Raw genomic sequence first — 26493 nt, forward strand, 5'->3', positions numbered from 1 at the left:
CAAAACTGCTGCAACATGAGTCCCTCCCATGGGCACACAGTCCTCCCAAAACTGCTGAGGCATGGGTCACCCTTCCATGGGGTGCAGCTCTCCAAGGACAGGCTGCTCCACTGGCTCTCCCACTGGACTATAGTCTCCTCCAGGCATCCATCCACTCTGGCATGAGCACTTCCCCCACAGGCTGTGGGTGTATCTGTGCTTCGCCTGTGGACCCATGGTCTGCATGGGGACAGCCTGCTTCACCATGGTCATCACCACAGCCTGCAGGGGAATCTTGGCTCCGGTGCCTGGAGCACCTCCTCCCCCTCCTTCTTCACTGACCTTGGTATCTCCATGTTGTTTCCCTCACATGTTCTCACCTCCTCCACTTCTCTGACTAGAAGAAAAAACTGCACGTGCCCCACTTTGTTTTGATTTTCTTCTTAAATATGTTATCAGAGAGGCATTGTCAACCTTTCTAATTGGCTCATTTTTGGCCAGCAGCATGTCCGTCTTCAGGGCCATCGGGGATTGGCTCTGTCAGACATGGTGGTAGGTTCTAGTAGCTTGTTATGGAAGCCACCTCTGTGGCCCTCCCACTACCAAAAATGAGGCCATGCCAAACAAACACACATACACATGCATCATAATTCCCAGAAATCTCATACATGTTACAATTGCTCATTACCATAAAACCTTCCCCTGGTTCAGTCCCTTTTATAGTCTTATTTCGGCTGTGGCTGCACTCCTAGGCCAGATGTACTCCCCTCCCAAATTCTTTTATCTCCCTTCTCTCCTTGCTCAGTAAGCAGATCCTGCACATCCTGTTTCTTTGCTAAAAGTACACAGATACAATAGAGCTCTTTGTTCTTAGAGTAACCTTTTAGTATTAATTCCCCCATTTGAAACTTCTCAAATTCCTTAAGGTCATTTGACAATTTTCAACTCAGGTTTCATCTATAGTCACATATATTTCTGTGAGATTATGGTTGATCATTTTGCAAACACAACAAATAGCAGTGCTAATAATTTTTACTATTGCAATCACAATTATAATGGTTTCCAGTATCCCAGTCATCCTTTCAGGAACCCTCCTCCTATTCCTTGAAGAATTTTGTTGAGCCAATTAGTTTCAGAAGCCATTTGGATAGCATTGCTGTCTTCAGCAACTTGCCACATTTTGTTATCTTTCAAGATTTTCTGTTCCATTTGGGATGTGTACACAACAATATTCTCTATCCAATTTAAAATACTGACAAAGCCCTTGTTCTTTGGCCAGCAATAGATCTAAGGCCATTCTGTTTTGTAATGTCATTTTAGTATTTGCCTGTATTTGTCTACTTATAATTTGGAATCCCCTTTCTGTGGCTTTGGATAGTTTATTTACTTGCGAAGTCAGATTATTATATTGAATCACCATTGAGATTTATAGGGATATTTTCCCAAGGAATAGGTTCCCCTGCTGAATTGGAGATAGCAAGGTAGGCTGTAATGCTGGCCGGATTGTGCATTTTACCAAATCCTTGGATTAAAGTCAATATCAAATTTTCTTCAACACCTCCTCCTAAAGATAAAGTGATCCCCATAAATATTAGTCTATACATTTCACTGTTTGTTTACAGACATCTTCTAAATTTTCAGCTGCAGAGATCAGGTGTTTTGAACTGTCCACTCTGAGTTGGGAGCTCTCTTAATTTGGATGCAATGAATCCAGGAGTTAATTCCTTTCACTTTCACAGCTGTTCTTGTAGTCAACAGAACTATATAAGGTCCTTTCCACTGCTACTGAAGTGGCTAATTTTTCCAGATCTTGATGTATACATGGTTTCTAGCCTGAAATAAATGAACTGGAGTGTCTAGGGTAAGAGGTTCTGAGAGAATGATAAGCATTTTTAGTTCATTCAAGGATTTCCCTAATGAAATTAAATATTTTTCTGTTTCCTGATTCCCAGTTTGTTCCTCAAACCCGGGGAAAGTTGTAACAGAATGCAGTCTCCCAAACATCAACTCATAGGCTCACCTTCAGGTTAGTTTGGGGCTGTATTCTAATTCATAGCAAGGCTAGTGGTAACACCTCTGGCCATTTCAGGTGTTTCCTGACACATTTTGCTAATTTGTCTCTTTAATGTTTCATTCATACAATCAACCCTTCCACTAGATTGCAGTCTCCATGGAGTATGTAAATCTTAATTTATACCCAGCTACTTACTAAGTTGCTGTAAAATTTCAGACATACAATGGGGTCCCCAATCAGATGACATCCCTATAGGCACTCTAACCCTGCGCATGATCTCTTTGAGGAGTACCTTGGTGACTTCCCTGGCCTTGTTGGTTGTCCTGGTTTGGGGGACAGGTACTGCCAGAAAAAAAAAAGGCAGGAGCTTTTCCTAAAATGGAGAGTGAAAATCGCCTCCCTCTCAGTTTACTACAATTTAGAAATTAAGGGGGCTCTCAGGTAAAGGTATGGGTTTAGGAATAGCAGTTCTTTACTGATATATCTACAAGACAAATAAGAACAACATCAGCTATGAAAAAAAATCAGCGACAAAACAGAACAAAACTCAGTCCCTTTTCCAGTCACGGACACTCTTCTCCGCACAGTCCTGGTGGAGCAGGGTGGGCCCCTTGCAGCTGCGGCAGCAGCAGCAGGAGCAGGGAGATGGAGGTGGACGCGGCAGGGCCGTGTCCCAGGTGGAAAGAGGGTGAAGGAGGGCTCTCTGCTCACTGTTTTGGTCCCGGTTCTCAGCGGTGGTCTCAGAAGCAGGAGACTATAGCAGTGCCGGGCTGCGGGGCAAATCTGACCGCAGAGAAAAAAAACCTCTCTCCTTGGGGTTCGGACCAGCGAGTGTGTCCTGAGCTAGGATAAAAACGACCAGCCACCCAGACCCCCAAAACCCCGCCAGCGATTCAGCCAGCCAGCCAGCCAGCCTCCACCCATCCCTTTTGTCTTGAGCAATTAAAAGCTAAGGGAGTCACCCGGTAGACTTCCTTAACATGATAATGGGAAAAATTCTCCACAAAAGACGGAGAGTAAACCCCCCCCCCAAACCCCAACATTGGTGCAGCAACGGAAAGCTTCTGGCTACCCAGGAAAGGTATCTACTGATACTAAGAGATACCTGTATCTTTGTTGGTGTGGTAGCTCAGAAAAATCAATTTGACAGTAATCCCCAGCAGTGTTTCCTCTTTTAGTGATTCCTGGAGGCAGTCTTTTTGAATTCAAAGGATTGTTTCTAAGATACATTGGGCATTTTTCTCTAACAGACCTGACAATTTTTGTCATACAGACACAGAGTCTCTGAGTCCATAGACTTGTCATCATAGCATTGATTCCCCAATAGGTTTTCTGATGTTTCTCTATTACAATTTTCAACATCAGTTGTGATGGGACTATGACCTGGTTATTGAGAATTAACAACCATCCACCCTCTTTATTCTGGACCTTTATGTAAGTACCTAATTTTAAATCTGCTTGGCTATATCCAGGGCAAACATCTGGGAATGAAATAACTTTCTCAGGTATTAACGGCAGTGATATACCACCCTGAGGCTAGTCCTGCACCCTTAAACCCTGCAGAGCTAGCCTGAGGTGATATCATATAGAACAGGATAAGATATACAGAGGCTCTTTTCTCAGGGTTTTCCTCAGTTTATTTCTTCATCGCTTCCAGGGGGCAAAGATGAAGTTTCTCAAGGTCTGTGGTCTTTTCTAGGGTCAGGAAAGGGGAGGAGCAATCTTGGCTTCTTGCCAATCCGATTGCAGAGGATCAGTCCATAGGTTTTACAGGGGTTGCAGGGTTACAGGGACATACCATTCTTAAAGCATCTGGGTACAGGGTTACAACATCTCACCGTTTTTTTTTCTTTAAAAGATGAAAGAAGGATATTAGGTTATTCTGGATTCAAATTATGATCTTTTCCACCCCTTGCAGTTAGTGGGAGAGTTAGATTGTTTCAGGGTTTTCATTTCTATGTGATTAACTACTGAGATAGAAGGAATGAGACCATTAATGGCCTTGAAAACTAAGTGACGAAGGATTCCCAATGCCATTATTACAAGGATAAGAATAACAAAAAATAATAAAATTGTTTTAACTATAGAAGTCCACCACCCAGTGAATCCCCAGCCCTTGAACAGTTTGTTGAACCAATCTTCAGATTCTTGCTTCACTTGTCCGATCAAGCTGTTCATGTTTCGGAGGGCAGCATGGGTGTTAGGAACTTTTGAGGTCAGGTTCATGCAGCAAAGTCCTTCAAATTCCTGGCACTCATGTCCATGTAGCAGCAGGAGAAAATCTATGGCAGCACGGTTTTGGAGTGTGGCCTGCCTGGTAATTTACTCGTCTTCTAGGAGGGAGCTGATGGCAGTGTATGTCAAATGTGCCTGTTTGACAACCCAAAGCTCTATGTGACCCAATTCATCCAGAGTTTTGGCTGCTGCAACCCATGGAAGAAACAGGGATTCAGCAATTCTTTTTGACTTGGCCCAATGAAAAATTTCAGAGTCACAATCTCTGTCCAAATTGTCTGCACTTCTTTTTTGGATTTTATCAACCGATTTGTTTTTATGAGTCCAATCACTAATTAAGGTTTCGTTGGGTGCCAACAGGGACAACCACGCTATGGTACAAGGTCCTCCTAAAAACCGTGAGGGAATTCCTGCCCATGCCCGATCTCCACAAACCAAGAACAACCCTTTAGGGAGGCTCTTGGGACTTGTTAGAGATGGGGTGTCTGCTGCAATATGACTCAGAACATTGCACCACTTTTTGGCCAAGAATTCCTGTCTATATTGCTTTATGTTGTGGAATTCTTTGGTGTCAGAAGGTTTTGGATAGATTGCAAGATGAATGCAGTATTGTGCCGGTAGGAACCTAACAACTCTAATTCCTGGGTTTCCTGAACTGCTTTGGGCAAACTTGGCAGCAGTTCCTCTATAGGATTCTTTTCTGTTTGCTGCCTATGAGTTTTGTATAATGAAATTGTGTGTGATTCGGGAAGTTCATTTAGCATCTGTATTTCAAAACTGGCTGAATATTCTCCAGCCCTCAAGGGAACTCCTACCAGGCAGGTGGACATAGGATTTTCTGCTGCTGCCGTGGACAGGCATATGTTTTCCTGTTGGAGTGTATTTGACCGGGTCACCCAGACATTTTGACACGGCTGAGGGACGATCCATGCAGCTGCCAGACTGTTCAATGTTAACAACATGACAACTTGAATGGGGTTCATCACGGGGTTGAGTGGAAGGAAGGTATTCTCTAAAAAGAAAACAAACATTTTTAAAACATGTTAAACGTCTCTGAATCTGCTGGAAGGTAGTCTTCTATGTAGGTTCTCTTTCCTCTTTCCGGCAGTGTCTTCTTTTTGAAGCAACTGCAACTTACTTCTCTTCCCCTTCAACTGGAGCTGGATGTTTGGGGACAAAAGGCTTCACCCATTTCTGGGGGATCCATCGAGGGCCTGAAGGAATGGATACACACGCATAACCAAGTCCCCAGGTGACAAGCTCATAGGGACCTTTGGTTTCCCATGTTTCTGGATCCCTAATCAAAACTGGTGGATGCTGAGACAACTTGAACTGTTTACCACTGTTAAAATGACGAACCACAGGAGGATTCACGTTTTCAAATGAACAGTTCAGAAAATTGATAGTGAACACGGCTTTACAGAGCTTCTGCTGTGGGGACATCCACACAGTTGAACTGCTCTGTCTAGCCAGAACCTGCTTGAGCATCTGGTGTGTACGCTCAATCACAGCTTGGCCTGTGGGGGAGTGGGGGATGCCAGTCTTATGTTCCACTCCCCACTGCTGGACAAATTCCAGGAACTCCTTGGACACGTATGCTGCGCCATTATCTCTTTTGATTTCCTTAGGGATCCCCAATACTGAAAAGGCTTGCACGAGATGTTGTTTGGCATGCACAGTTCTTTTTCCTGCGTGGGCAGAGGCATAAACTGCACCTGAATATGTGTCAATGCTTACATGAACGTATTTGAGGCGACCAAAACTGGGAATGTGTGTGATGTCTGTCCGCCATACCTCACAGCTGCCAAGGCCTCGGGGGTTAACCCCTGTACCTAGCGATGGCATGGCCTGGAGCTGACAGTTGGGACAGTTGGCCACAGTGGCTCTAGCCTGACTCCGAGTTAGTTGGAACTGATGGATCAGACCTGGCACATTCTGATGATACTGCTGGTGGCTCAGCTTTCCCTGTTGGAAGATGTCAGGGAGGCGTGCTTTTTCAGCTGGAGTTGCAAGGTAGTCTGCCTGACGATTCCCTTCTGCAATCTCACCTGGCAAATCAGTGTGTGACCTCACATGCATCACATAGAATGGATGTTCTCTATGAGAAATGAGATTAGTTTTGACAGCAACCTGAAAAGCTGCTCATTCTCGATGTCTTTGAGCACTGCCTGCTCCGCCCTGGACACTACCCCCACTACATAAGCTGAATCTGTTGCCGAGTTGATTGGTTCTGAGAACTTCCCAAAAGCTCTTACCACTGCAGCCAGTTCAGCTACCTGAGGCAATCCCTCCACAAACTCAACATCAGGTTCCCAGTGCTGAGTCTGAGGATTTCTCCAAGTCATCAGCGACTTGTGGGAAGCCCCAGAAGCATCTGTGAACACTGTGAGAGCTTTGAGTCGTCTCAGATGTGGAGAATTAGGGATAGGCGTGCGGAAGACATCGAGCTGTACGGGTAGATAGGACCCCTCCCCTCTGCAGTCAAAGTTGTCTAACCCCTGCTCGGCAGTCGGCCACACCCAGCCGGATGTGAGCAGACGGAAACGACGCCAACTGCCCAAGTTATAAAAACCCCTGTAACCTTTTAATAAACGCCATTTTCTGTCTACCAAATTGGTGTCTGTGAGCATATGGACCAAGTGACCCTGGGGTGGGTCGCTGTGCCGTTCCTGAACCAGGTCGCTATGCCTTAGGAAGGCAACAATTGGTGCCGAAACCTGGGACACTATTATTCTCTGGGTTTGGGGAATCGCCTGGACGGGTGAACCGGGGGCTGTGTGGCTGGACCTGCGCAGCGGGGGGGACATCCCTGGACCAGCGAGAAGGATGGACGCTCTCGTGCAGGTCGTAAGTGAAATTCACAAGCAGTGGGGCATTGATTGTAAGCTCAAGGATTTTATTCTCATGATGCCGAGACTATTAAAGATAGGGTTTATTGATTGCCCGGTTGATATACTTCATCTGGAGATATGGGGAAAATGCATGAAAGCCCTGGCTGAGGAAACTGTCCTCAGGCTCAGGGAAGAACGTTAAATCATGGGGCAAGGTCGTACAGGCTCTACAAAAGGCTCGGCAAGAGCAGGAGACCTGGAAGGCTGCGCGAACTTGTTTATTAGACACGCTGCAGCTGGGGGTCGGGGCGACAACGCAGACCGCAGAAGAGACCAACCCTGCCAAACGCACAGACGCGTGGTCGCAAGAACTCCCTCCGCAGTCCCCGGGGCTGGACCCACCATCAGAAGGAGGGGAGCGAGCGCGGTCGTTTTGGCATGGGCTAGCAGAGGAGGCGCAGAACGCCGCTATAACATCAGAGCCCGAAGCAGCTGCAGAAATGCCGCCTCCATACATGTTTAAAAATGGCACCGAACGTCATGAAGATGGGAGGGGCGCTGACGCGGGTGGTGGAAATGCAGAAGGCTCGCCGAACAGCGCAGGCACGGGCAGGCAGGAAGGAGGGATGACTCCCGGAGAGAGGCTTAAGATCAAAGCGCTCATTTTAAATCATGTCCTTATAAGATAAGAACCTCCCCCAGCAGGAGGCGGGGTGAGCCCAGGGGGAAGGAACGGCCCGATCCTAAGAGAACGAGGCGGGGTCGAAGCCCGAGAAAAAGGCTCTGGAGCCCGGAAACATCCAGTCAGTCGACTTCCGGCTCCGAGTCGAGCTCCAGCTGGATGGTGCTCCCGGTCACGGCCCAGCCTCAGAGGAGAGGGGTCCCGACCCCGGCACAGCCTCTGCAGGGCATGTTGTCGGCAGAGAAAGAAGGCGTCGTTCTGCCCCGGGTCACCATGGAAGTCCCTGCCTGCGGCTGCCTGGAGAGGGAGATCCGTGATGACGCCACTCTGGGAGTGCCCAGAAGCACCTTGGGAAGCCACTGGAACCAGGAGGGGAAAGCACTGGAGCTCCGAGGAACTCTCCAGCTCAGAAAACCTCTAGTTCCGATTCTACTACAATTGTCTCTTTGTATCAAAAGTCGAAAGTGGATCAATTCCAAGAAATCGCAGTACAAGAAAACACCCAGGACATCCAGGAAAATAATACAAAACAATTTAATGTTACCAAAAAGCTGGAAACAGTTCCAGCTCCATCTGATCCTGCTGTGATCTCTGAAGCCAAAGTACAGTAATTTCACGACTATAAGGCGCACCCTTTTGACTAAAATTTTCCCCCAAAACCGGAAGTGCGCCTTATAGTCCGGTGCGCCTTATCTGATGGACAAAGTGGCAAAATTTGCTGAACCGGAAGTGCAAGCCGCGAGGGGAGTGGCTCCGCAGCAGGGCTGGGCTGTGAGGGGGAGTGGCCCGGCGGGGCCGTGCAGGGCTGTGAGGGGGGAAGGGCCCCGCGGGGCCGTGCCAGGCTGTGAGGGGGAGTGGCCCGGTGGGGCCGTGCCGGGCTGTGAGGGGGAGTGGCCCGGCGGGGCCGTGCAGGGCTGTGAGGGGGAGTGGCCCGGTGGGGCCATGCCGGGCTGTGAGGGGGGAAGGGCCCCGCGGGGCCGTGCCGGGCTGTGAGGGGGAGTGGCCCCGCGGGGCCGTGCCGGGCTGTGAGGGGGAGTGGCCCGGCGAGGCCGTGCAGGGCTGTGAGGGGGAGTGGCCCCGCGGGGCCGTGCAGGGCTGTGAGGGGGAGTGGCCCGGCGGGGCCGTGCCGGGCTGTGAGGAGGGAACAGCCCCGCGGGGCTGTGCCGGGCTGTGAGGGGAGAGGTGTCCCGTAGCAGCGTCAGGATGTGAGGGGAGAGGCGCTCCGCGTGGGGGGGCTTACTAGCATCAGCGCGGCCGCCGCGCAGGGTGGGAAAGCCTCTGGAATCAGGGCAGTGGCGGCGCGGGGCAAGCCCGCCGACATGGGGGCACCCGGAGCACCAGGGAACTCCCGGAGCAGCGGGGCCCTGGGGACGCCGCACGGAGCGGCAGCAGGTGTTCCCCAGCCCTGGGGACACCGCACGGAGCGGCGGAGGGCTTTCTCCGGCCTCGGGGACGCCACACGGAGCGGCGGCGGGCATTTTCCAGCCCCGGGGACGCCGCACGGAGCGGCGGCAGGCATTTTCCAGCCCCGGGGACGCCGCACGGAGCGGCGGCGGGCATTTTCTAGCCCCGGGGACGCCGCACGGAGCGGCGGCGGGCATTTTCTGGCGCCGGGGACGCCGCACGGAGGGGTGGCGGGCATTTTCCAGCCCCAGGGACACCGCACGGAGTGGCAGCAGGCGTTCCCTGGCCCCAGGGACGCCGCACGGAGCGGCGGCGGGCATTTTCTGGTGCCGGGGACGCCGCACGGCGCGGTGGTGGGCATTTTCCGGCCCCGGGGATGCCGCACGGAATGGCGGATACAGGCAGGCCCGGGGGCCAATGGCTGCCGGGTTGGGGCGGGGCCTTGGCCAGCAACCGCGCGGGGGGAGCTGGGGGCGGAGCCTCGCTAAAAAAAAAAAAAAAAAAAGTGCGCCTTATAGTCCGGTGCGCCTTATGGTCGTGAAATTACTGTAGTCACCACACTTTCAAATTCATTTACATATCCAACTGAAAACTGTAAGTTGTTAAGAAAAGAGGGAGAAAAACTACCTAGTTTAATCAATACCCAGCGACCATAGGGACCAAGAAATTTTTCCCTGGGAAATAAACATTTACACACTAATCTTTCATTAAGCTATAAAGGAGAAAAACACAAAGATATAAAAAGAGAATGTTTGAAACCAAGTATCATTTCCAAACAGCCCCAATCACACGAAATGCCACCATCTCAAGGAGGATGTGGGACTCAAACACCTACACAAATTAGAATGTAGAAAAAACCCTTAAAAAATATCCACCCAGTAAAAATAAAAACTGGAAAACCTAAAGACATTAATCCAAGCGATGTTTGCCCTCAGGAAAGTTCAACAACTGCTTTACCCATCTCAAAACTAAATTTGTTAAAGCCTTTATATTTTGCAAACTTTACTAAGTTAATATTTGCCTTGTTAACTTGTTCTCTTGCAGTTGCTAAAAATGTGTTTTATCAATGCAGCAAATACATGTTAATGTTTTTTAAGTGTATATTGAAGTTGGCACCACAATGTTTGTTAATGTTGTTTGTATACATTGCTTTAGCATTATATATTATTAACCATCCAGAAAAACTTTAAGATGTTACTTCCTTTAACATTATAAGTTTAATGAATCAAAATTATGTGAATTAGTTTAGTGGAAAATATTTCATTGTCGAATTAAAATTGCATAGTTTTCTATCACTTTTCAAAATTGAGTAAAAATTTAGTTTAAAAATATAATAGAAAAATATTTTGCCTTGTCTAATATTTCAGCCCTGGCCAGGTTGGAATATTAGCTAAGCAAAAGAATGTTTACTATCAAAACCTTCTCAGTCTATTTCAATTGTGGCCAGATTGGAACTGACTGACAAAGGGGGAAAATTATAAAATTCAGATATTTCTGAGTTAAAATTGGAAACAAGTACTTTGGGCTAGTTGATTTAGCCTAGTAAAAGCTAAAACCTTTTCCTTTGAGAGAAACATGAGGAATCTTATCCGGAGAAGATTCTCCTAAGTTATCATTTAAAAGGAAAATTCTTGAACAATATTAAACACTAAAATTGAATTGTAAAATATCAACAATTATGATTTTCACCAAACTAAGGTAACTCAAAATGCACGTTTTCCTCTGTTGTAATTTCAAAAAAAAAGAAAGGGGGAGAAAGGCAGGAAACTTGCCCAGAGACACTGGGCCACTTGAGCACTAGAGAAAGGCCCACTGGTTGTAATCAAAAATGAACTAGGGGAGGGGGAACAAGGTTGGAGACTAGTGCTCACGGGGCGAGGGTATGCGACCGTTAAAAAAGATGGTGAAATTAAATAGTGTCCACTCAAATCCATCAAACCAGACCTTCAGAGTAAAAATAATGAGAGTTGTGAGATTGTATTTGCAGGACCAGATCATCAGACGCCCCCGCAACTCGTACACCCCACTACCTGAAGAGAGAGAGAAACCATCAAGCAGCCCACCACTTCCCAAGATGCCAGCAAACCCAAAGGAAAAAGAAGCTCAACCAGGATGGTTCAAGTCATGGTTCAATCGGTCCCCATGGCTCACCACCCTAGTTTCCACCCTAATAGGCCCTCTCACCATAATCCTACTAACCCTGATCTTCGGGCCTTGCATATTAAACAAATTGGTGTTGTTCGTCAAAAAGCGTTTAGAAAAGGTTAACGTTATGTTTGTTGAATGCCGACAATTGCTTTGAGGCGTGCCTGTTACTAACATGTTTACAATTTTTATACCAGTTTTACTAACATTTGTAGTTTTATAACGTTTACATTTTATATATTTTTTACTAATCATGAGGGAGGGGGGAAATGTGGAGAATTAGGGATAGGCGTGCGGAAGACATCGAGCTGTATGGGTAGATAGGACCCCTCCCCTCTGCAGTCAAAGTTGTCTAACCCCTGCTTGGCAGTCGGCCGCACTCAGCTGGACGTGAGCAGATGGAAATGACTCCAACTGCCCAAGTTATAAAACCCCCTGTAACCTTTTAATAAATGCCATTTGCCATCTACCAAATTGGTGTCTGTGAGCATATGGACTGAGTGACCCTGGGGTGGGTCGCCGTGCCGTTCCTGAACCAGGTCGCTAGGCCTTAGGAAGGCAACACTCGGACTCCTCACAAGGAATGAGGTGGAATTCCTCATTGAACAGATTGTGAGATGGGGCATGGACTGATATTTGTCCACTATAGCTGTCCAGAGACAATTGGAGACTGGCATTGCTCTGGAGCAAGTGCTCGAACATATCCTTTGTCAACCTCTCAGGAGAGTTCCTTCCCTCCTCAGAGAGTTTGACTGGAAGGTGAATACATGTAAAGTCACAACCTGCCAGCTCATACAGTCTCATCCTTGCTTTCCGAATCAGCTGAGCTATGAGTTCTTGTGGCTTTGTGATGGTCTTGGATCTTTGGTGGGAGAGGAAGACCCATTCTATGATTAAGAGTGAATCTCTCTGCCCCTCGATCCATTGGAATATCAAACCGTGTAAGTGTGGCAGCTTTCCCAGGATTATGAATTTTAAAGGCAGTTCAGGCTTGTAGTGATGAGCCTGCCTCTCTGCTAAGGCTTTCTGTACCTTTTTGATTGCAGCTTTTGCCTCTGGGGTCAGTTCCCTGGGAAAAACCAGCTCTCTCCCTTCAATAAGTTGAAAAGGGGCTCTAGGTCCTCATTAGTGAGGCCTAGCCAGGGCCTAACCCAATTCAAAGACCCACACAAGGAATGGAGATCTGCTAAGGTCTTTGGATTACAATTAATGTCCAATTTCTGAGGAACAATGGTCCTTGCAGTGATTTCCAGGCCCAGGTACTTCCAAGGTGGCATCCTTTGGACTTTATCATCCTGCAATTGAAATCCAGCATAGGTTAAAACCTTAACCACTAGGTCAAGTGTGTGTTGGAGTACAGAGGCATCGGGGGCACACACAAGCAAATCATCTACATAATGTAAGATGATAGTTTCCTTTATCTGAGCACACACTGGGGACAGCAATGAGGCCACGTACCACTGGCATATGAAAGGACTACATTCCATCCCTTGCGGGAGTACCTTCCAATGGTAGCACTTCATTGGGGCTTCTCTGTTGGTAGTAGGAACAGAGAAGGCAAACCGTGGAGCATCTTTGGGTGTAAAGGAATTTGAAAGAAACAGTCCTTAATATCTAAAACAGCCAATTTCCAATTTTGAGGAAGTATCGTTGGGGAGGGCATCCCTGGTTGAAGTGATCCCATGTCTGCTATAATTTTGTTTATTTCCCGGAGATCATGTGACAACCTCCATTTATTCTTCCCTGGTTTCTTTATTACAAATACCAGGGAATTCCAAGGGCTTGTAGTTTCTTCTATGTGTCCTTTTGCCAATTGCTCTGCTACAAGCTCCTTCAGCGCCTTGAGTTTTTCTTTACTCATCGACTACTGAGCTGTCCATCTTGGGGAATTATCCAGCCATGCCAATTTGTGGGCAGGGTGCTCCTCAGCCGCCGCTTTTAAAAATCCTGGGGAGTTTTGGGGATAGCTATTTTCATTCCCCACTGGGACATGGTATCTCTTCCCCACAGGGGGGACTTATAGTCTGTAACAAATGGATGGACACTAGCCAGTTTTCCATCTGGCCCCTCAATTTCCACGATGCTTTTTGATATTTTTGCCAATTTGACTCCTCCTAAGCCTTGGATTTTGCCTACCACGGGTTGCAATTCCCAATGTGACGGCCATATCATTTCGGGTATGATCGTCACATCTGCCCCTGTGTCCAGCACCCCCTCCACATGGAGATGGTCTGAACCATGGGTCAGGTTGCATGCCAGAGAGGGTTTTTCCTCACCCACCACTTCTGCCCAATAGACTTCAGGTGATTTTCCTTCTGCTGTGATTTCCTTTGGAACAGGAATGGCCTGGGTGAGGATTTGCCCCTCGTTCAGGTAATAAGGTGGTTGAGGGCAGCGTGCTAAGAGAATGAAACTGGAGTTACTTCCCTTCATGGATATGGGAAGTAACTCCATCTCCAAGGGTGTGTGTGCATGTCCCCCATAACAAAATACTCACAGCGCAGTTCCAAATGCAACAATGTCAGATCCAGTGAAGTGTTAGACAGGTCCACTGTAATAACTGTCCACTCTGCTGTCATAAAATAAAAACCTTTTGTAGTCTTAAGGTTGAGACAACCAAGAGGCTGCCAAACCTTGTTAATTGAATATTTAACATTTATGTTATCTTTAATCCCCACACCATTTTTCCCATCCTCCCCCTTTGTTTTCAAGAGAAAGGCTTTCTCCAGTGTGAAACCCGCTATATTTATATCTTTGCGCATTATGATATTTATGGCGGGCATGCACTGTGCACCTAGTTTTTTTGTTTGTTGGTCTTCTTCTTTTTCTGGTTTCCTGGACAATCCCTAGCATAGTGTCCTGTCTTCTTGCACTGGAAGCAGGTGATATGCTGCAGCTTTTGTGGAGGCACTGGTTGCTTCCTTGGTCCTGGTGTTACAGCTGCTGCAGATCGTGAGTGTGCTGGTCCTGGATTTCTCTCTGGTGCACTGAACAGTTCTGCTTTTCTGGTGCAGGCTTCTATCATCTGTGCTAAGCTAGGTGGTGGGTCGAGGGGAAGGCTAAGAATGACCCTGCGACAGGCTTCATTAGCATTCCTCTGAGCCATTTCCTTAATTAACTCAGCTTGCACTACTGGATCAGGTACCTGTCTTCCCACCTGCACTCGAAGACGGTCCAGAAACTGCAAGAAATTTTCTGAAAGAAACTGTTTAATATTAACATAACTACCTTTAACTTCAACAGTAGGTAATTGATTGAAGGCTTTTTCTGCTACCAGGCAGATCTTATCCAAAACTAACTTGGTTAATACCCGAGTTTGTTTTTCAGGAAAATGCCAATCTCCTTCACCAGTCAGATGTTCATGTGTAATATCATTCTCATCCTCATCTTTTGCACTATTTGGGCTTTGTTGAAGTTCCTGCAAAAGCACTCTTAAGGATCTTTTCCACATGCTTTCCCACAGATCATATTCTGAGGGAGTTAACAGACACCTGAAAAAATCCTTAATATCATTGGGTACCATCTAATTTCAACTAAATGTAGCTTTATAAATCCTTTAAATATTTTACTGTTTCTGCCAAACTCTCTTTGAACCTTACAAATTTCCTTTTTATCTTGATAGGATAATGGTTGATAAGTCCTTTTTCCATTTCTCCTACCAAGATAGACCACAGGTGCCACAGACGGGATCTCATTTGTTACCAGATTAAAGTTTCAGAGCTGGGCATTAACCCCCTTCGGGCTCTGTGATTTGTTTATCATTTTCCTCTGTAGATGCATTGTCCCGCAGGGGTTGTGAGCTCAGCCCTGGCCCACAGGAAGGTTCTGCAGGGGGCACTTCCCCCTCACCCCGCCCCCCTGGCAACTTGGGGGAAAGGAATGTGTAACCTGAACTGGGGAGGGGTAGCCATGGAAACCAAGGGTACAGGATGGGGGTAGGAACGGATTTAGGGGTGGACCCAGAGGGAAAAAGGGATTATGGGATGAAGGAATGAGGACCATGTGACTGCTATTATCTGCAGACCCCCGGGGACAAGCTATGTGGCCGGAGCCATGTTGGCTCTTGCCCCCAGGCCTCTTAGGATCAGCCATGTGGCCAGTGCCCTGAGGGGGAGGGGGGTCGGAACTCGGCTCTGTAGGAAACACAGTAGGGAGAGAGGGGTAGAGCAAAGAACTGCTGACCATTTTTGAAAAATAATCACATCCTGGATACTGGGGAGGTCTTTGGGATCCTGAAGTTTCCTCCAGCCCCAGCTTAGTGGATTTTAAAGAAAGCGAAAAGGAATCCGAGGTGCTTTGCTCTGGCTGTCTGTTGTTTTCTGTTTGAAGTAAAAGTTTCCTAATTTGTAAAAATATTGGGAGGAATATAGAGGCTTTTTCATCTCCATTTTCCACTTTTAATGTTAATAAATCTCCAATTTCATTCCAAAATAGAATCGAATTAATATCTTCCAAATTAAGATCTGATTTTTCCACAGACAGCCAATTTGCAAAATGTACTAATTTTCTGTTAGAGATGTTAACATCTGCAGAATTCAAAAGTTCTCTAATCTGTGAAGCCACAATTTTTTAAAAACTTGATTACTGCGTGCCCATTTTGATTTTTCCCAAAGCAATCTACTCTAATATCTCTCCCCCAATCCACAGTTAAAACACAGAAAAATGTGGTTATTGTTTGTATTTCCCGCGCGTTGCAAGGAGGAGGGAGAAAAGCTGCCGGCTGGCTTTCCCCCCCCCACCACGGAGACCCCCACGGAGACCTCGCTGGCTGCTGGGCGGTGCCGCCATTTTTGAGACCGATTCTGGCGTGTTATACTTCCTGCACGGCAGATTGGTCTCAGGCTTCCACCACGCCCTCCCCCGCGCGTCTCCTGAACTCTACACAGCTCCGACCCCGGGTCAGCCACTGTGTGCAATTCAAGCTTCCCTCGGCACCCCTCTGTTACACAAACACCTGTACCCTCCCCCACAGAGGAGCTGCATTACTTACAGTTCTCTAGCGAGTGCCTGGGGCTGTGAAAAACTGTGGACTACGGTCCCTGCTCTGAAATCGCCCGCCCTGGGCTAGGCGAGGTCTCGATCTTGTCCCTGTAAGCTGAAACTACTATAAAAGCAGTCTTTTGCCTTCAGGGTAATTGCGATTCTTCGGCTTTCTGAACCCTGTAAGTAGGGGTTCACAGCCTCTCACGTGGATTCTAATGAAAGAAACCCACGTTGGAGCACCAGCTGATATACCACCCTGAGGCTAGTCCTGCACCCTTAAACCCTGCAGAGCTAACCTGAGGTAATATCATATAGAACAGGATAAGATATATAGAGGCTTTTTTCTCAGGGTTTTCCTCAGTTTATTTCTTCATCGCTTCCGAGGGGAAAAAGAGCAAGTTTCTCAAGGTCTGGGGTCTTTTCTAGGGTCAGGAAAGGGGAGGAGAAATATTGACTTCTTGCCAATCCGATTGCAGAGGATCAGTCCATAGGTTTTACAGGGGTTGCAGGGTTACAGGGACATACCATTCTTAAAGCATCTGGGTACAGGGTTACAACACGACAGGATGCCTTGCTGTGCAAACTCTTGTTCAGATTTATCTGCAAGTCCATTTCCTATATGAATTTGGGAATCCTGTCCTCGTTTAGAGGACAGGTGTTTGCTAAGAAAGGTAGTGAGATATATGTTGTTATAATTCGTGTTTATATGATATAAGAAGGTTGTATAAAATAAAGAAATAAAATAAGGGGACTCTTAGCCACTGCCAGGAAAAGGGTGTTTTCATCCGACTCCAGCACCCAGAGCCATGGACAAAGGCCTTAATTAGCATATCAACAAACCTAGTTCAGCAATCCTGAAACCACTCAACAAGAGAAGATCATCGAAAAAAACATGTCAAGTACCACACCTGAAGACAGCTGGGAGGTTCCTGGGAGCCATCACATATCAAGGCCGGTTCCCGTAAATTCAATCATCTCCACCGGGAAAAGTTACATTCCAAAGCCTCAGTTTCTGTAAGCAAAAATCAACCCACCCAAGGAAAATTACACCTCAATACGGAGCAGACACAACCTTCATCAGGATTCACTGACCCGCAGGAAGGACTTTTGTCCAGGGCAACACCAAGAAAAGGATTTGATCTGAATATGAGAATCCGCAGCAAAAACAAAGGGGACTCTCGCCTCAGGCCGGAAAAACTGTATAAAAACTGGACTCCCAGGGATGGCATTTGTGAACACAGGGGGATCTGGTATGATAGAGGCCAGATCATCGTGGCGTGTTCACCTGGCACTGATCCTCGGGCTCGGTGTTGTTCTTTTCGTTTGTGGCTTTCCAGGACCGTGTTTTTGGTCGCAAAAATAAAAATTGCTGTTTTACTACCTAATTCGGCTTAATTCAGTTATTATCTATAACAGTAGAAGACTTTCTTTGAAATGGAGAATGTAAACTCCCTCCCTCCAAATTATTATAATTTTGAAATTAAGGAGCTCTCAGGCAAAGATATGGGAATAGGAATAACAGTTCTTTACTAGGAAAATTAAAATAAAAATACAGTAATACAAAACAACAAAACACTGACAGAGAATACAACTTGACACCTTGTCAGTCAGGGTGTTGGTAGCAGTCTGATTAAATGGTTGCTGCAGTCCTCCTGGAGTGACAGATGTGGTTCTGTTGAAGCAGTGGTCCTGTAGAAGGGTGCAGTTTTCCTCCAAAGTCCTGTGATTATGTAGAAGGGTCTGGTTTTCCTCTGGAATCCAGTGGAAAAAGGCTTCTCTGATGTTCCAAATCTCAGTTTTTATCTAGGTAGGAAATGCTTGGCTCCTCCCCCTGTGCGGAGCATTTCACAATTGGATGATGTAGTTTTATCAGTCATGCAATGGGACTCAATGGCCCATTAACGGCCAATATCTTCCTGGAGGAAGGATGGGTAGTGGAAAAGATAAGGATCACTGCCCCACCTGGTTTAAACAGATGGTGATAGAATACATACTTTTGGTTACATCCTGCATTGCAACCCAAGACACACCAACACCAGACTTGAACTTAACTCTTACCTCCCACTCAACTGCCCACCCCCTCCTTGTGCTTCCCCATTATCAGACACAAAGATTCTCTATCCCCATATCTCCCACATCTGGTGCCACTATAATTTCTACATCATCCTACTCCCATAGGCCATGGCATTTCAAACTGTGGTGCCCAATACAGCAGGAGGAACAACATCACTTCATTCTCCTCTCCTTTCCTCCTTCCTTTTCCAAAGCTAGTGTTATGAAGGGGAGAGGGGAGAGCTTAGACAAGTCCCTGCCTTGGACAGGTTTCTGGCAGTAGACAGCAGCTTTATTGATATGGCTAGCACCCTAACACCCATTCTCGCTTGCAAGTTCTTAATAATGATCAATCAGGCCTATTACAACATGAATTATTTATTGAACAGGGCAAGGAAAACAGACATATGACTTTAAACAGATTTACTTATTACACAGGATAAACAAAAGAAATCCTACTAGCAGATAAAATACAGAGCACTATAATAGAGGTACCTATATTACAGCTAGCAAAGAAATAGTATAAATTAGGAACTGATGTCACTTACCAATAAATGATAGTGGTATGCAGAGAATCTCTTAATTCTTTTCAATCCCTGGGGAAGTATCTCGATGCTCATGTCTTAGCATCAAGGAGAACTCTCCACACACTCAGAGTGTATGAGAGATTTCTGATTTCATTAAAATCATAGTGGTCTTTAATAGTTGTAAAAAGTGCTTGTGTTCTGTAATCACTAATTTTGGTTGATCCTTTTTCACCATTTAAGACAGGATGTTTATTGCTGACTAAGGAGGTTTTCAGCTGAGACAATTTATCACATGACAAACCATTCCAGCCTGACTTGAGCTATATGAGACAAGGAGATAAGTTTCTGCTGTACCAGGGGTTGAAAGGTCCTGTCACAATCTACCCCTTGACTGCAGACACTGACTTTTACCTCATGGAGTGGTAGTTACAGGCACCTCTTGTATCCATGCTATAAAAGCATCTACTACATATGCGCACACTATTGTTGAGTGTTTTTGGTGAACATTGATCTCCTAAGGACTACTATTTCTCGCAGGGTGTGACTATGTTATCAATTTTGATAGAAAGTACCTGTTGGTTGCTTCAGCATGTCTGTTGCAATCCACTATCCAAGATGTATTAAGAATGGTATGTCCCTTGACTCCTGTGACCCCTGTAATACCTATGGTTCGACCGTATCCCCTCTGCCTTTGTCTTAGTGGCAGGATGCCAACTCCCCCCGCCTCTTCCTGACCCTAGAAAAGATTCCTGTCCTTTGGGCTCGTCTTCTTTGCCTCCTGGACACCATGAAATAAACGTCGGAACCCCCAGGGAGAAAAGAGTCTTTTTTCTATCTTTTACCCTTGTTCATGCTGCTGTCTCAGGCTTTCCCTGCTACTGCGCTAACAGAGAGCGAGGCAAGCCTCAGACAAAGTCAATTGGCATCCAACATGCCGACTTTTCACTTCAGAGCCCCCACGCGTGGCTGTGAGTCCTATTATAGAGATTCAGTAAGCCCAGGAACAGGTCAATTACCCTGAGGGCAAGAAACTGCTTTCAGCGTAGTTTCAACTTACAGGGTCGAAATTGGTACCTCGCTCAGCCCAAGAGCGAACAATTTCTGAACAGGGACCTAACCCAGTTTCCACAGCCGTCGGCACCCACTGGAGAAGGGTGAGTACAGCCCCTGGTTAAGGCGGGGTGGGTCCTTGGAACTCCACGCAGCGAAACACGTGCAGCTCCCTCTGTGGGGGGGGGCGGGGGGGGGGTGTTGTACGTGTTTGCTTGTGCAGCAGCGGGAGTGGGGCGGGCCAACTCAGCGCCGGGCGCGCGGGTGGCGCGGGGCCAGTGCGCCGCATGGGGCTCGGCAGACGCGCAGGTGTAGGGGCGCGCCAGGCGGTAGTGCGTCTGTGCCATTTGAAAAGCAGCCGCGGTTCCTCTTCTGCCGTTTTTGCGGCTTTGCACGCCAGGATCGGTCCCAAAAGCGGCGCCCAGGGTTCCCGCAGCGGGCGCAGTCTCCCGGCCGGGGGGGCGGGAAAAAGCGGCAGTGGCACTCTCTCCCTCCAGCTGGCACCGGGCGGGAAAAGACCAACAACCGCGTTTTTCTGTGTTTTAACTGTGGATTAAGGGTAGATATAGAGCAGACTACTTTAAAACATGGGCTTGCAGCAATCTGCTCTACAAAAGAGCATGATTTCCCAGATTAGGGAAATCTTAAATTCTGGAGATGTTATAATCTCTAAAAAAAGATTAGTACATTTACTAGCTGGTTGTCTGTTGAAAAATCAGATCTTAATTTGCAAGATATAAATTCGGTTCTATTTTGGGATGAAATTAGAGCTTTATTAACATTAAAAGTGGAAAATAAAGATGAAACAGCCTCTATAGTCCTCCCGATATTCTAATAAATTTGGAAACTTTTACTTCAAACAGAAAACGACAGCAGCAGCAAAGCACCCTGGATTCCCCTTCCCTTTCTCCAAAACCCTCTAACCTAGAGCTGGAGGGGACTCATGGGTGACCCCGGATTCCGCAGAGCACTCGGCAAGATCATAGCTGCTCTGGGCCCCCGAGACCTCCCAGTACCCTGACTCTGATGATTTTTCACAAATTGTCAGCCATTCTTCCTTGAACACTTCTCTCCCTATTGTTTTCCCTTCAGAGCAGAGTTCAGAAAACTATAAAAGTGACTTTCCTTCCTCTCAAGGCACTGGCCACGTGCCTAAGCCTGAAGGGGCCGGGGGCAAGATCCAAGATGGTGCTGGCTGTAATAAATTTTGAAGCGAATCGGCAGTAGTCAATTAAAGATAATTTATTATAATTAGAGCAAACAATAACAAGTGAGCAAACAGATCTGGGTGCTGCTGAGAAAAACCGTTACAATTCAGTTTTTCTCCAGCAATTCACACACCTCCCTTTCTTCCAGCCCCTTTTATCTGGATTCAGTTTCCTGGATTTGTTATCTCTTTCAGCTTCTTTGTTCGCATGCGTGGTCTCATTTGCTAGGCAGTAGTCTTCCAGGTGTTTGGAGGAGGCTGGGTCTCAGGTCTCGCTGTCCTGGCAAACTTGAAACAACTTTACCATATATGGCTAAGGGTAATTGCTCTACAAGCTTATCTATTCCCTGTTTGATAAGCTTTGGGGCCCTATTTATACTGAGTAGCAAAAAAACCACAAAACTTCTAAAGCTATATAGTTTAAGTAACCTAAAGCTTTTACTTTATTAGCAAACAAACTAAGCTTTGTTAGTAAACAGAGTTTTGTTAGTAAAAGAAACTAAGTTTCTAAGGCTGCAGTAAAAACTAATATTAAGTTGGATGAACAAACTATGTTTTACCCTTATTCCACTGGCCATGTGGCTTGTCCCTGGAGAGCTGTAGACCACATGGTGGGGGTCCAGTATGGTGGTACTCACATGTTTGTTCCCTCATCCCATAACACCTTCTTCCCTCTGTTGCCAGCCCCCAACATAATCCCCTCCCATAACATCACTCTGCAACACTGCCCCCATGAGTTGCAACCCTGGTTCCCATGGCTACCCCTCCCCTGCTCCGGCTCAGGTTACACATGCCTGCCCTCCAAGCTGCTACGGGGGCGGGGAGGGAAGGTGGAGCCCTTGCAGGGTTCAGTGCCGGTGGGGATGAGGATGAGCAGGAGGGAGGGTGGACAGCCTCCAGGGACCGGTAAGGGGTGGATGCCCAACCCTGGAAGTCAAAACCTGGGAGAAGATTATATACCATCAGCAGCTCCAGTGGTTTATCATGGTAGGAGAAATGGCAAAAAAAGTTATCAGACTTTATCCTATGAAGATAAAAAGGAAATTTTTAAAGTACAAAGATAATTTGGCAGAAACAGTGAGATATTTAAGGGCATGATGAGAGTGTTATAGATAATAACCAAATCAAGTCGAATTAAATAGCAAAACAGCATTTTTTATTTTTGCGACCGAAAATACGGTCCTGGGAAGCCACAAGCGAAAACATGACAGCGCCGAGCCCGGGGTCGGCACTGGGTGGACACACACGCTGATCTGACCTCTACCGCATCAGATTCCCCCCTGTGTTCACACCCTGCTATTTCGGAGAGTCCAACTTTATACAGTTTTTCCTGGCCTGAGGCGAGAATTTCCTTTGTTTCTGCAGCAAATTCTCATATTTAAATTAAATCCTTTTCTGGTGCTGCCCTGGACAAAAGTCCCTCCTGCATGCTGATGAAGGCTGTGTCTGCTCCATATTGATGTGTAATGAAGTGCTGTCTTCTCGCTTATGGGAGCCATCGGAGGTGATTGGTACTTTGGCAGGTATTTTATCGATGATCTCTTCCCATCCAATGATGATGATGATGATGATGATCTCTTCCTGTCCGTCGTGGAGATCGCTGGGCTAGGTCTGTTGATATGCTAATTACGGTCGTTGTCTATGGCCCTGGGTGCTTGGTGTTTAAGAGATTCTTTTTATTTTATTTTATTTCATACAATCCTTTTATATAAACACGAATTATAACATATATCACAATCCCTCCCCTTCTATATAACCAAATTAATTCGTGTTCCCCTCTCAGTTTTCTTCAGACTCATCACTGCTATCCCATTCCTCTATTGACTCTTCTCGATAATCAGTGTAAGGGCGTTTAATTTTCCCTATTTGCTCTTTAAATTTTGCAAGTACCTCTCTCTACTGCACTAGTATCTACCTCCCGTTCTTCCAATTTCAGCAATTTGGATGCCTTGCCATTCGCTCTCCCAGATGCAAGTTCTGGGTCCATGGACATAGTGGCCATTTGCATGCCCTGCACCACTGAGTGTATTAATCTGATGAAACAAGGTATCAAGCATGGTAAGAAGATCACTCCAGCTACTGAGCACAGGATAAAGAACACAACCTTTTTCCACCATGCTCCCGAGAATAACTGTTCTCACCAAGATGCCTGGAGAATGGAATTCCACTTTTGGACAGGGACATGTGCCACCCTTTTTATCTCTGTAGCAAGATCCCTTATAGTTTTTCCATAGTCATCAATTTCCACACAACATTTGGATTCATTAAACTTGCCACAAACCCCTCCTTCCTCGGCTAACAAGTAGTCCAGGGCTATTCTATTTTGATATACAAAGGCTCGCATCTGGGAGTGCTGTTTAGCCAATAATTCGAGAGCATCTGAAGTGTAATTGGACACAATTTCCACCACTGCCTGCAGCCTTATTAGCCTATTTAGCAGGTACACTGGAGTCTGATAACCCCAACTCCCATCCTGTGCCCAGGTTGCAGGACCATAATACTCTTATTATTTTCTCAACTGGCTACTCTTCCCCTCCCCAAGTTTGGCTACCACCCACATCAGGGAGTATCTTTTTCAATTTTATTTTTTTCCCGTTTCAGTGTCTCGTAGAGGGGTACCCCCAACATTCCACTGTCAGATCTTGGCAAGGTAAAGAAAACAGGCTGAATTATCCCCAAAGTACATGACCCCTTCCACATTTGTGGTAATTCACCGTATGCTTTCTTTCCACACACCCAGTATATCCCATCAGGAACTTTCCAGGTGATCTCTGTGCTTTCTGGTTTGGTCCAATAAGTACTTAATTCCCCTAGTGATTGATAAGGGTTAGCTCCAGAGCCTTTGTTCCAACAAAGCCCAATTTTGTCTCTCCATTTACAATTATTCCCTCTTTCTAGGCTCCAGTATCCAACAGGGGTGTCTGGTTGCCAAGTTTTGTTTTTGTTGTTTGAGTTTACTGCTAGGGTGGAGATGCACGGGGTGTATCCCACCACCTCTGTATATTCCTTGCCCTCCCGACTGATACAAATGGTCCCAATTGCTCTTTTATCTAAGACCCAACCCTCGGGTCTTCGGAGTGACTTTGAGATTTGCGTTTTGTTTTACTTTAGGAGCTGCTCTGGAGTTAAACTCTCACCTTTCCAGGGCCATTTTTCTGCTGACTTGAGTCCTCCACAAATCTAGCAGTTGGACAATCCTAATTCAGTAAACAAATTTTTGTCCGATCTTGGCAGACCAAAATTGTCGTACTGTTTTTCGAGTAAATGATATTGCTCACTTAAAGTTTTTAATCTTTCCTGTTCTAGTTTTCTTTTTCTCATTTCTGACTCTTGTCTTTTTATTTCTAAGGCAATTTGTTCTATTTTGCTTTCAGGATCCATGCCTTCCTTATTTCTGGAGAAACAAAAAGTGTTATCTAATTGGGCACAAACCCGTTCATCATTTTCTTCAAGTAGGTCGATGATGATTGGTTTACTGTCTGAGATCAACCCATTCTCAAACTTAAGATTCTTGCCCACCCAATATGTTTTCCCTTCCATGACACACATACCTAATCGGGTATTGTCATAGCATAACTCATTGACCTGAAAATAAGCCACAAATACAGACTTCTGTTTTCCCTCTACTCACACCGAGCAATTACATTGTCCACAAGTGGGAAGAGGTGTTTGATTGGCATTTCTCTTCTGGATATTGTGAGCAAATGTCTCTGACTGCCCTTTCCCATGTCTTGCCTTGAGATCATAACATACCATTTTCTTTCCCCATTTACACTTCACATACTGAGTGCCATTAAAGGTACAGTACTCCTCCTTTCCTTTATGGGTGCAGTTGACCAGGACAGAACGAGTCGGGGTGCTAATTAGTGGACATCCCCCACACTCATTGTTACGGTTTTGTGCTACAGGGCTTGCAGAGTTCCTTGGGTATGCGTTAATCGGTGGGAACATGACTAGGCTCAGGTTCACCAGGATTCCCCACAGGCGTACCTCTCTACCTCTGCCTACGCCCACTAGTTTGCTGCTAGCGGCGAGGGAAACCATCTTCTTGGCAGCAGAGGTATTCTTCAGGGGACCAACACAAATTCCGAGCTGCATATTGCCTCTTAAAGACATCCCACCTTGATAATTTTATCGTGTCCGTCCAACAAGGTATCTTATTTGTTCTCCGGCACTCTTAAAATTTCAGTTCTGCAATTTAGTTTCTCACTAATCCAGTGTTGGTATAAAAGAAAATGCTCTACAGAATCTAGTTCAACGATATTCAATTCAGTGACAAGTACTAGAATTCGGTCAGTCAGAGACAGCTCTTTTTCAAAACACTTAATACAGAGCCCTCCAGGTTGGACCCCCCATACACAATGTGTAACCCAAACCCCACGACAGATCTGGCACCTGAAATGAACAAAAGGAAACACCAGCACCCGGAAGCTATAGACCGTATTTGATCTAGGTTGCTTATCGGCTTGTTCGGCGCAATTTTATCTTGAGGTCTCCAGGGGAGGAAGCCACTTTCCACTTGGGTGTTTCCTCAGTTGTCTCTATCCTTTTCACTCTGGAGGCGTATGTCCAGCCTTTTTCTGCTGTCCGGACTGCTGTGTCTGTGGTTAAAAGGACAAGAAAAGGACTTTTCCAGTGAGGAGAGAGAGAAACCTCTTTCCAGGTTTTAATGAGGACCCGATCTCCCGACTGTATTTTGTGTATGGAGATGCAACATCCTTGCAAGTTTTGACCGGATATAACCCAGTACTGGTGTGCTTCCATAATTTGGCATAATCTCTCTCCTCTCTTACCTGAGGGTATTTTTCTCTCACGTGGCTGATTAAGGCCAGGCAAACCCATCTCTCAAACTTACCAAAAACAGGCTAAATTACATGCTCCTTGATCTCCTTGCCCCCCCAAATCTCCATGCAATAGTGAATCAACTTTTCCTAAGATTTATTTCTCCTATCGGGACTCCTTTCCCAATGTTCTATCATCCAACCCAGCGGGCTGTCTCGTGGGATCTCGGGCAACTTACCTTTTTTTATCTTTTTCAGTTTATCCAGGGTTTTTCCCTGGGGTTTGCTCTTTTTCTGTCCCATTTCTTTGCAAACAAAAAATAAAAAAATATCAAGCTATCTTAGTATACCTTTTTCCGTGTTTTACGCCGGGACCTTCCGAATCTGAGAAGTATTGAACTGCAGTTTTTAAACTTTATTTATTTCAATTTTTCCAATCTACTCACCTCACACAGAGAACCGTTCCGTGGAGCTTTTCGAATGGAGACGAGCTGTCTTTTCCTGGGCTTGAACTAGCCCCTGGACCGAGAAGTTTACCAGTTTTCCAAATCCTAGGAAATGTACCTCCCTCTCGATCCCCCTCCGTGACCGACCCCCAAAACA

Source organism: Catharus ustulatus, chromosome W (assembly GCF_009819885.2).
Source record: "Catharus ustulatus isolate bCatUst1 chromosome W, bCatUst1.pri.v2, whole genome shotgun sequence".
NCBI lineage: Eukaryota > Metazoa > Chordata > Aves > Passeriformes > Turdidae > Catharus > Catharus ustulatus.